The following is a 12,487-nucleotide window of genomic DNA, read 5'->3' on the forward strand; positions in this document are numbered from 1 at the left end:
CGCCGCCCCACACGCCGCCGACTTCCACATTCCTTCTCCTAACAACCAGCGGCGGCAACACAAAGTTATACACACACGCAGGGAGTCTCAACCTAACCCCGCAGCCGCCTGGTCTCCGCCCACAGGGAGGGAAGGGCCGGGCTGCAGGCAGCCCAGGGACAAGTTTACAAGCGACTGCAGGACAGAAAGCGGTGTTATCGGCCAAGTCGGCCTCTGTCCCCCGCAAATGCTGGGGTAATAGCCTGGCTTCAACCCCCCGCCAAGTCAGGACGTCGAGAGGACTAGTGTATATAATATCAGCCTCTTTTAGAGCATAATACAGAGAGCTCTGGAGACTTAAAGAGACATTGCTTTGTGAAAGCTGCTTCAGAAAAAGCCATGCCTGTGCTACAAACACCTTCATTGACTAAACATGAAGCACCCTGAACAGCCAGTTTGCTTTCCTTTCTTTCTCAGCTCTGCCCCCCACTCTGAGTGACCTTCAGGATCTGGGCTGTTGCCTCAGTTTCATCTTCCTTCATACACAGGGCTCATGAAACATCCTTGCCTCACAGTGGAGTTGTGAGGCCGTATTGATTAGGGTTGGGAAGGGGCTTTAGGGTTCTCAGATGAAAAGCTATACATGTGCAAAGTAATACTGTTTTTTATTATTATTCCCCTTGTTTCTGCATGTCTGATCTCAAGCCCCAGGCACCGGTGCAGTACATTCAGTTTTGTTTATAGTTTGCTTTCAGTCAAACGTACTCAGGGTGCTCAGGCACTAGTACATCATTTCAGCAGGTATTGCTTTCAATTACTTTACAGCAAAACAGTTGAACATATAGCTTCCACACAGCAGAGAAGAGGGGGGTGAAGGTTTGTTGTAATTTTTGTTCTAAATTTTCTGTTGCTCTTATATGGAAAGCTATTTTTAGAAAACCTAAATTGAAAGTCCCTTTTAACTTCCATTCAGCACTTTGGGTGACTGAAGGCACATGTCCAGGCATGTACACATGTGCATATCATTCCACTTTCTCCTTCAAGTACACACTGTACCAGAAATACCTCCCAAATAGCTTGAAGGAAGGCTATGCCAATTACTTGGTTTGATAAAAGCCAGAGATTACTAAATATGAGTCTATTCATTTGAATGCAGGTATAAATACTTAGCAGCATATCTGCATTAGTAATTGCAGGGATTTGTATTTACAGTTTTGTTGTGTTTGGTTTAGTACCAAAGCAATGTATTCCTGTCTCCTGGATAGAGACAGTTGCCTGAAAAGTAAGTTTGCCTCTAATGTGTTTCTAGATAGAATTACCTCAACAGACAAATTAAATTATCCCTGATTTGTTTATAGTTATGTATGAGCAGTAGGGTTTGCACACAGCTTAATTTTAAATGGTTTTAAAACAGTAAGGCCCTGATCTGACATGCCTTCTGCAGGCAGCTACATACTGGGGAAGGCCTTCAGTTTTGACCATATTGCTGTGGTTTTGCTCCATTACAAACCCAGGCCCCGTGTAGAGTGTTTCACCATTGCTGCATTATGGGGGGAAGGAGGGATCGATAAATATAAGCTACAACCGAGATTTCAACTACAAGATTTAGTACATTTTAGTATGTATGACAATAAAGCTGAATTTATCCAAATGTAAGGGGGGAATCTTAATTCACTGGAATAAATGCAGGTGTAGATGATAACAGGTTATTTTCAGTTAAAGCAGCACACATTGCAGTACATGACTTCAGTTTGGGTCTATATTGGATCATCAACATGCATGTGTCTGTCACTGGATTCTGTCATAGAGAGGCCATTGATAGGAACGTAAGGGTGATTCAGTCCATGAATAGGGTATTGACTAAGGTGCATATGGGATACTGACATTTGTTCATGAAAACTATACTGATTACTATTATTTGTATTGTGCTAGCTCCTAAAAGCTATGGCCCAGACCCCATTGCTCAAGGCACTGAAAAAACATGTTCAGACCATCAATCCATATCTGAACAGCCGCTGACGGATACCAGATGTCAGCAGTAATCCAAGCTGGGCCAGACGAGCATCTATTACTATTCTCCTAGACCACCTGGTGATTCAAGTGGGCTCTGAGATATGGAGAGATGAGAGAAGAGATGCATCCCTGAATCTCCAGTCATCCTCCCAGGCTGTCTCAGGAGGATGCACTTAGGGCTAAGTTGAAAACTGACAATGTTGGCCCAAATTATATTATATTTATTTTGTTTGTTTGTTTGTATGACATTACTCCATAGCTGCATTTGGCCATTAGAGGCTAGGTGTGCTCTGTACATGTTCTAAACAATGCCCAGTATGAATAAGCAAGACACACAAAGGGTGGAAGGAAGTAGTATTAACCCTATTAAACAGATGGAGGATTGAGGCAGAGAGAGATTAAAGTGGCTTTTCTGAGGTCATATGCCAGGAAGTCTGTGGCAGACCTTGGAGCTAAAACTAGATCTCCTGAATCCCAATCCCAGGCCTTAACCACAGGATCATTCTTCCCCTTCATGTCCTTCCCCCAACATGTCAGCTATGCAGTCCTCATCAGAGGGAATTCTGGTTCTTCAGAGCTCCTCACAGAACTTAGTTTCTATAGTTTTGCTTTGTAGAGCCAGAATTAAAAAATTACTTAATTACTCTGGTCATTTTTACCTAGGGAAGCTTCTGCATAGGACATGGGGAAATGAGCCGAATTCTGTATATCACAGTCCCATAAACAGAGTAGTCCCATTGTAGTTAGTAGTGTAATGAGCAAAATTTAGTTCAAAGCCTTAAGGTTAAGCCTTATGGTCACGCAAACACTGATATATGGGATTTTCCAAAGGGCTCAGTTTTTGGAAGTTTTATCACCGACTTCAATGGGAATAGAGGGGACTGACAAGAGTTACTTCCACATAGTGATTCCTGGTAACATCTCTGACAGCCAAGAGCTCCCCAATTGACAAAAATGCCAAAGCGCACGAAGATAAAGATACAGACACCATTTTTGTCATACGAAAGAAGAAGAATGGGAGTAGGGTTAGGCCAGTACTGAGCCTTTTTGAAAATCTCAGCCATGTAATCTATTACAGCAAGGTCTTCCAGGCAAAGCCACATCTTGTGTATGTGTGTGCTTCTCTCCCTTGCTCTCTATGTATAGTGGCAGATCCTGTGGGGATCACTAGAAGGGATTTTTAAAAAGATTCACTCATTTGAGCACTCATCCACAGGCTTGACCAAGACATGCCACTGCCTGGCTCCTTTGGAAATCTTCTTTCATTCTGGTGATTCAAAAAGTTAGTTTTTCCCAAGATAGTGCACTAGTTTATAGTAGTATCCTTAAAAATGCTCATTAAATATCCCCATAGTAGGAGTATCTTCTTTTCTTTTCTCTAGTATCTTCACATTTTCATAGGGCTGGCACCCTCTGTGAACTTTTCATGCAAACAAAATTCCCAGCATTAGATTATAAATGGCCTTTCATGAGCATGTGGAGGGCAGGGTAAAGGTTGCATTGGGAACCTTAGACATTTCCTAATTACTGCGTAAAAGTATTGTAAAGTATATTGCTGTTAGATAAAATAATGTTACGTTGTGGTTATAGCATACTATTATTGTACATGTCTATTATATTTGAATATTATTACATAACAATCATCCATACAGAAAAGGAATATCTGGGGTTGCAAAAGCAAAAATTTACAAGTCAGTAAACTCCAAAGTTATAGTTGCCATGTGACCTTAATTCTGCCTCATGCAGCACAATACAGCTCTTCTATAACGCATTACATTTTTTTTAATATATCCTCACTAACGTGTCAAGCTGCCTTATTCACTGCACAGCATCCAACATGCAGATTCACTAAAGCAAGGGACCAGTTTATACAGTGCATGTGTCAGAAGTCTGCGAGAGGTGACTACAGCAACCCCACACTGTTTCCTTGTACCCATGGTTTAGGAGCAAGTCCGAGAGAGTGGTTTTACCTGCAAATAAACAGACCAAGTATTCTAATGAGGGGAAGGAGGAGAAAAGTGAGTGTAACAAAAGAGAAAGCGGTTGCATTTGCTACTGCGGAAAGGGAGAGAGGATTATTTTCTCAACCACTATGGAACATTTTTCTGCCAAGTTGACTTGGCTCAGAATTGTGGCCTAGGCCCTAAGGCTGAGAAGTTTTAAATGGTAAATATTCCATGTATATGAGGACCTCATCCAGTAAGAAGTATCTTCAGATCTCCATGTGGTGCAAGCCCCAGAGACTGCAGCTGCTGGCATAAGCAAACACCTGACTGATCTAAGGGAAAGTCTGCAGAGGGCCAAAGAGAAAAGTCCTATTGAGTTGTGAAGCAGATCAGGGAAATGGAAAAATTCTACTCCACAGTTTTCAATTGTGGCCCATTCTCTCTCTCACGTCCTGGTGCTGCACTCCCTGGGTCCACCACATCTCTCAATTTTTTTGTCCTTGCTTAAGAAAATCTGTGATTGAATTCAAATAGTTTCTGGACTGACTAATAGCCAAAAGATGTAGACTTTCCTCAGGATGGGAGAAGTAAATTTGTACCCACTTACTACATTTAAAACAAGAACCCCCAAAGTGTCTATAATAAAAAAAACAAACACCTGTATCACCAACTTTCAACAGCTTATTTTGAGATTTGTAATATTCAGCATTTTTCTTAAAACCCTGCTCCTGAAGACCTGTTGAGTGACCATGTCAGCTTCCATTTCAGATAAGCACTTTCTAATGCTCATAGATGCAGACTAAAGCTTGGATATCTGCCCCCAGTGAACTCTTGCGGCTCAGAAAACTCAAATCACAAAGAAAGAACCCCAAGGCAGAATCAACATCTTTTTAAATCTTGTAATTTCGAAGCTAATATATGATTTTCTGAAGTCAGACACATGAATTTTCAATACTTGGGTTTTTGAACGCTTGGGGTACCCTGAACTAGTTCAATTTGTACATTCTGACAAAATGAACCTAATTGCTAAGACCTGCCAAGCATTAAAAAGGGAGAAACCATTCTTTTATGCTTCTCTTTAGACAACATTAAAGCATTTAACCTTTGGGGTGAAGGTTTTTACCATGTACACACGATTCAAAGAAGCACTAAACAGTCTCCTTTATTATTTTCCTCATTCAATTCCCTACAGCTCTGACTGGTTACGGTGGTGCTTCATTTGGTTAGCTACAGCTCCTCAAAGGAGCTGGGAAACAGGGCTCTGGTCTTCACTCTGACACTGACTCACTGTGAAGCCTCACCAGGTCACTTAACCTTTGCCTCAGTTTCCCCAGAGAGTGATGCTAAAACCTGCTCATTACTTAATCACTCTGCCATTATACTGGACTAGCCACTTCACAGAGCTATGTGAAGGCATGCTCTCTGCTCTAGAAGCTCCTGCTCACCCTGCTTCACAGGAAGGTAGGAGGCACAGAGAGCAAGTGGAAAGCAAGGCATTTATTGCTAGAAATAAATACATGGCAGGTGAGAGGCTCAGCAGGACCCCCCTCGTACCCTTGTCAGGCTCTGCCATGCCCCCTCCTCCCGACACCAGAGTTAGTGGGCAGAAACTTTAAAGAGTCCAAGCAGCCAGGCAAGGGGGTAGTGGGGCTGGGGGCCAGGCGCAGGCAACCCCCTGGGCTGTGCAAAGCCTTGGCAGCACCAGCATCTAGCACTGTGCGCTCCTCCCCCCGCAGCACCCATCCCCATAGGGACCCGCCCTCTGCCCGCCATTGGCCAGAGCGCGCCGTCCGTCAAGGCCGAGGCGACTCGGATTGGTCGAGCTGGACACCCCTCCCCCGCCCACTACAAAATAATAAACAATCGAGTAAAATGCCCCCGAGCTGGGTTTGGGGCGCGGGGAGCTTGCCCGCCAGTCCCCCGCCCTGGGGCTGGGCCTCTGCGCGCGGGGCGGGGGGATGCACCGGGCAGGGAGGCTGCGGGCGTGGGCATGGGCATGGACAGGGGAGCAGGGCAGTGGCCACGTGTGTGTGTGTTGCATTCATACATGCATGCAGCTTGCAGCGCCTCCCCCGGTGCCTGGGGATGGGCCTCCGAGCTGGTGAGACGAGCTAGCCCGGGGGGAAGTGAGGGGCATTGGGCATCTCTGCATTGCACCTGTACCTAGGCTGCCCATTGGTCACGCTGTAAGAGAGGGACTAGCGCTCCCCCCCCGCCCCCCAAGGCCCTGGCTGCTGAGAGCGAGGTGGAAGGGGCACTGCTGTATGTCTCATGAATTTCTTTTTTAAAGCCAGAAAGGGCAGGTAGGACCATGCGGTGTGACCTCCTGCAAGGCAGGGACCCTGTCGTGTCTACATCTGGCCCATGACTGCAGTCAAGCTGCAGAACGTCTGCTGAGAGGCTCAAAGCGGGGCGGACGTGCTGTGGTCCTCAGTCTCGTGCAGTAAAAAACCTTTCAGCAGATGGGGAAGGGGACAGGCGGCACCACAGCACAGAGGGCAGGGAGTAAAAAGAAGAGGGGTGAATCGGGCAGGGAGCCCAGGGAAGGAAGCAAGAAGCAGAGCAACAGATTGGGCAGGGGCAAGGGCGGGAGCAGCACTTGGGGAGCGCATGCAGCTAATTTGTGGCACGTCTGCCAAAAGGGTTGGCCTCCACTGACTGGTAGAGCTTGGTCAAGCTGCCGCTGAGCTCCATAGGGTTCCTTTCCCCTATTTAGCAGATACACGATTAAATCCATACATGTATTTAGGCATATCTGGATCTTTTCAAGTGAAAACAAGTTTGATTTTTGGGAAGATTTAGCATCTTTCATGTTTGTTTGGACTCTTTGTTTTTTCCTGTACATTTTAAAAAGAAGCTTCTGTGAAATGTTAAAAATTTTAAAGAAGAAGATTCCCTGGGCTGGGTTCATTAAAGAACTTGGGTACTTGGGCTCCGCAGTAGCACCCAGAAACTGGTGGTAGGTCCTAAGTTGTTTGTCCACTGCATGGGTCAGGTGCCTCATTTTCCCTCTGAACAGGACCCAAAACATACAGCACAGTAAGAGAAGGCTAAGAAGGAACGCTGAAGATGCATGTGCCTCTTAACCCCTGCCAGTCACTGGGCCTTAACTGCCTGAGCTGGCTGTATGGAGGAGCCACTTTTGAGAGGCCAGTACCTATCATTCATTCTTTGAAAAAACTGTGCCTGGCTGCCTGACTTCTTTAAAACATGGTTCCTAGAGGAGGAAGCAGTGGTTCCTGCCCTTTATGTAACAGTCAATAGAGCAGTTGCACAATAAATAGGAACCTGATTTTGGTTTCTTCCTCCACTTGACAGAGTTCAAATCTTATACTTCCCAGGAGAGTGCCCTACACAGCAGGCTAGAGGCACAGCTGTGGGAAGGCCCTATGGCTAGGGATCTACTGGAGTCACAGTGAGTGAAAGGGATTTTTGTCCGGCCACTTGTGGTGCATGGAGCCAATTTCGATGCCTTTTTGTGGCAAGCCTGCCCCTCACTGCTGATTACTTGTGGGGCCCCAATGGACCCGCCCCTTGTGCAGCCCTGCCCCTTGCTGCTGATTGGCAGCGAGGGGCAGGGCCATCTCAGTCACTTGGCAGTTCGCCATCTTGGCTGCTCCCGTTGGCGCTGGTGGCTCCCTTTTCCCCCGGCAGGATGCAAGGCTGGGCTGCAGCGGTCATGAGGACTGCTGGCTCCTGCTGGGGAACCAGCATTTTATTTTTAGTAAGTTTTTATTTATTTATTTATTTAGAGGTGCACTGATGTGTCGGATTGGCACTGATATAAGGAAAATTGACTGTATTGGCAATCGGCTTTTTTTTGGCTCATGTGGCTGATAATGCCACCAATAAATGCCCTGTGTGTGCACGGAGCCACAGCACGCGGGCGGCCAGGAGTGCAGCCTGGAGAGCAGCCAGGTCCGGTTGGTAAGTCTGTTGTGAGGGAAGGGGCATGGGGGGGCAGATTGAGGCCCCCGCAGTGGGGCAGGCGCTGCACAGCTGGGGCGGAGCACAGGATGGAGCCATGAGTGGCTTTTCCAGGGTGGGGAGGAAGGGGGCAGCAGCTCCTGCCATGGCGCGCACCCCAGGAGGGAATGGGGGGCATGTGCCCCTGGATCTGCGTGTGGGGTGGGGGTGGGCTGCCGCTGCAGGCTGGGGCCGGGGCACCGCCGGACTCTTCCTGGTGTGGGGGCTGGGCTGGGCTGTGCTCAGGACAGGTGGCAGCAGTGTTGAGACTGGGGGTTATGGGGAGGCTATGGCAAATTTGGGGGTGGCTGCAGCCTGAGTGCAGCCTGGCCTAGCCCCCTTCCACAAAGAGACCAGCACCACCCCAGCCCATAGCAGCAGCCCACCTCACTCCATGTGCAGATCCAGGGGCACACTCCCCTCCCGCATGCCTTCCCAGGGTGCGTGCAGCAGCAGGAGCCCACCCCGCACCCTCCGGACAAGCCAGTCATGGCTCTGTCTCCCACTCCGCTCTGGTTTTCAGCACCTGCCCCAACCCCACTCCCTCCCTCACCATGGGGGCTTCGATCTGCCCCCCCATGCTCCTTCCCTCCCCCCTCCCGCTTACCAACCAGATTCTGCTCTCCATGCTGCCCAGCTGCATATCAGAATCAGATTGGTATGGGCCAGTATGGCTCATTAAAAATCAGCCATCAGTATCGGCCCAAAAATTCTCTATCGGTGTACCCCTAATGTTTTTTTTAATTTTTTGCTTTTGTTTTTTTTCCCCGATTTTTGTGGATTTCATGGACAATGCCCAATTTTGCGACTTCCGCAAAATCATGCATTCGGTAAATACCTATCTATGGAGCCCCTTGTTCTTTGTGTCAGTGACTTCCATGTTAAACGTGCTTAATTTCCAAGTAGAAAGCGAGTAAATGTTCATAATTGCTAGCCCTACAAATGGTTTTGAAGAGTTGAGCCTTTTCTTCATGTGCATCAGCAACAACAAAGGTTCTGTAAAACGTATTATGCTGTAAGTGACCCCCTTTGCAACCATATTTGATTTCTGGTTAGTAAATAGCTCTTTTCCTGATCTACAAAAATGGACTTTGGTCCAGCTCGCTTTCAGCTGTTTTAACATATGAAGAGGTAACAGGAGTAAAAACCCCAGTAAAATCTGACCTCCATATCACTTAAGTGAGTGTATATGAATGAATGTGGATATGAATACATGCAAGGAACAGGTCTGATCAGGAGGTTGCTATTTCTAAATAGTTTTTATAATATAAATGCATGTTTAACCTAAACAATGTGAATGAAGAAAGATTGCAAAAGTTTGCTTTATAAAGGTGAAGTCTTCTTTGCAAGTAAAGTGGAAAGCTGGGGTGGGTGTGCAGTTCAGAATCGACATGTGCTCAAGTACAAGAGGCTTAAGGAGGAAGGTGTGCTATCCAGTTTGTTTGCAGAGACTGTGTGCCTTGCTTCTTTGCAGCAATGATGACACAAGCAGTTTTTGAGTAAAAAGAGGGGAAATTAACTACCTTGGCTAATTGTCCCCTTGCTAGCTAGCTGACCAAGGACAGCATTTGACTGTGAAAGCTATTAGTTTGCCCAGCCTCTCAGCTGGGGAGAACTCCTGAAGTGAATATGTGCCCGTGTCCATGTGTTAGAAAAATCTATTTAAAGTCTTTTAATTGGAAAATTAAACACAAATTGCTTTAAAACAGTGGTGCACTGCACTGAAAAATTAAGACCATATGGAGTCATTTATTACTTTTCAGTGTGTAGTCAATCTCTTTGGTGCAATTTTATGTACCCACTAATGCATAAAGTCTTCTGGAGCAGGAATAAAGCACCACAAAGCATGATTTAATGCTGTGGGGTCACCAAATCTGTTTCAGATTACTGCTGATACCAATCTGCTCAAAAGGAGGGGATGTCTCTGAACCAATGAATCTGTGACAATAGGCAGAAAAGGCTAAATATTTGAAAGGCCATAGAAACATGGTATACACATCAACCAAAATATTCCTAAATTAAATATTCTTGGGAAATATAACACACACTTTTATGAAACAACTTATACTAAAATAGTGGTAAAGTTAAGAAACAAATCCAATGTTGATGGTACAGTATGTGGTAATGATGGGATTGACTTTAGGATGCCTTAATTCCAAAAACTGTTTTCATAAGGCACAGGCCAATTTATGCATATCTCTTAGAACAGCATGAAAGGAGGTTATTTGCCAGTGTAAATAGGTGCCTTTTGCTCATGTTTGTGATAATTCTTACGCTAATTTTATGATCTTTTTTCTTTCAGAAATGCTTTCTAAATTCTTTTGTTTTTGACCTTAGGGAGGATTTTTTTTCCTTCAGTCTTTGATTTCTACCACTGCTCCTTCAAGGTTCAGTTTGCCAGTGACCTTTCTTGTCCAAAGAAGCCTGGATACATCTCCCTTCAGACATGTTGGCACTGTAATGTCTCAGCCACTTGATCATTGTGGAGTGACAGGACATGGGGCAGTCTTTGCCCTTAGGGCCTCAGTTTTTTTCCTCCACAGTTCTCGTGGCTCCTGCCAGGGTAAAGAACAAGAGCTTGGGCCTAAAAGATGACCCAAATCTTTTGTCTGTTCACAGAGAATTCTAGCAGTTAGCCTCATTTGATCATCATAACCTGATGCCATGAAGATGAGTGCTGTATAAATTCCTGGCTAGTTGGAGTTTAACAAAAAATACTTCTTTTTGTTAGATGATAGCATGGTTTCAGCCTTCCAGGCTCCTAAGGGAATAAAGTTCCATTTTGTTTTGTATTTCTTGCAAAAGTAATATTTCTAAAAAAAAAAAAAAAAAAAATCTTTAAAAGGTTTAAGTAAAGAAAGGGTTAATATGGATGTGATGTACTCACTGAAAAGCATCACATTCTTTCTTAAAGGCAAAAATAGCTCTTGGGCTAGAAGCAATAGACGAGAAGTATTTTTGGTATATATTTAAGGGAGTTTTGCATGTTCTCCAATGAAGTAATAAAGAATGTATTGCAGTAGAAAAACCTTTGATCCTACAGCAGATTTTAGAAAAAGAGGGTTACATTTACTTGATAATATAAATAAATTGTTTTGTTTGCAGGGTCACTGTAGGATATTTTGTGTCTTACTTTGTGTCAATATTTTCCAGCTGTCTTTATACATGACATTAAAAATGCATATATGATATGAATAACTTTTTATTTGCAAGCTTCAGTGTTTTGGTAGAAACAAGAGAACACAGGTCCCGGGTATACGCTGTATCTTTGTACACTTATTATTATGGCTGTTCTGGTCTGCTCACAATCTAGCATTCAAATAAGTTGGGTTTTTTTAGACACAAATTAAAAATTCCAGTGAGTGCAAAACGAGGGTTATCACAAATTCCATGATAAATGAATCAAGCAGTAATTATTTTTCTTCATATCATATATCTTAGTTGTTCCAGGACCTTTAAAAATGCTTTGAAACCCACTGAAATTTTCTGACCGCAATTAGAAGAATGTCTTTTTGGTGAAATATGAATGGTAACACAACTCCTTGCCCGTAGATGACAATAACATCATATTCTTGCAGTGGTCCTCCACTCACGAAATGGGGCTTTTGCAGTGAATATTAATTTAGAAATTGTTTTGTCAACATCTTATAATTGTAATATTAATTTTTGCTGTAGGGCTGGTTTAGACCCTATCCAGCTCCACTTGTACTAGTGTTAAGCTGTATCATCTGAGAACAGATCTTTGAACTACCTGGTGACAACAGTACTGTTGTCCAGTTCTGTTCTGTGAAACTGATCTTTAAGCAGAGGTTGCAAATGAGGGACAAGACACTAGAGAGCAGACTAGGAAGACTGAAGTGATGCAAGATGCATTTCTTCAGCATGTGAAATGCTCTCTCTTTTTTCAGCTGTAGGTTTGTGAATCTGCATTTGTATGCCACTAACAGGAAAATTAATAAAATGTGAAAAACGCATCTGTGGGAAGGGGAATTCTGAAGAAAACAAGATAAAACCATCTTTTTTTTTTAATTGTAAAAATCAAAGATTGATTTTTTAATTTTTTTTTTAAATCTCATTTATAGTAAGATGTATGCCTGTGGGGGAGGGGGAACATCTTGCCTCAAAACACCTTTCCTCTGCCCTCCTAATTGAACCTCCCTGGAATTTGAAAGCAGTGATCATTTTGGAATTTGAGATCATTTCTGTATGAGCTGGCTCCTATAACAGATCTGAAACCCTATCAGATCTGTTGGGGTTAAAAAGCTGACTCTGAATCAGGTCACTCAATCTGGACCTTTGATAAGGTATAGCATAACTTAGGTCCAAAATGAATGACCTGTGCAATAATTGAGTATGCTTGGATCATGCAACCCCATTCTGGCTCCTTTTGGGTTTATTTTTGTGATTAAAACTAGGTCAGAGGTAGGTAGTGAGCCTGAACAGGAAATGTTTTATTGGTCCACACTGTGAGGTTTAAGAAGGGATATAAACAGATCTTTTTAATTAAGCAATTAGTACAGAATCAGTTCATTCTTGAACTTCTAACAGAAAAACCCTTAACAAATGGTTCTGAAAGGGAAAGA

Source organism: Alligator sinensis, unplaced genomic scaffold (genome assembly GCF_000455745.1).
Source record: "Alligator sinensis unplaced genomic scaffold, ASM45574v1 scaffold962_1, whole genome shotgun sequence".
Taxonomy (NCBI): domain Eukaryota; kingdom Metazoa; phylum Chordata; order Crocodylia; family Alligatoridae; genus Alligator; species Alligator sinensis.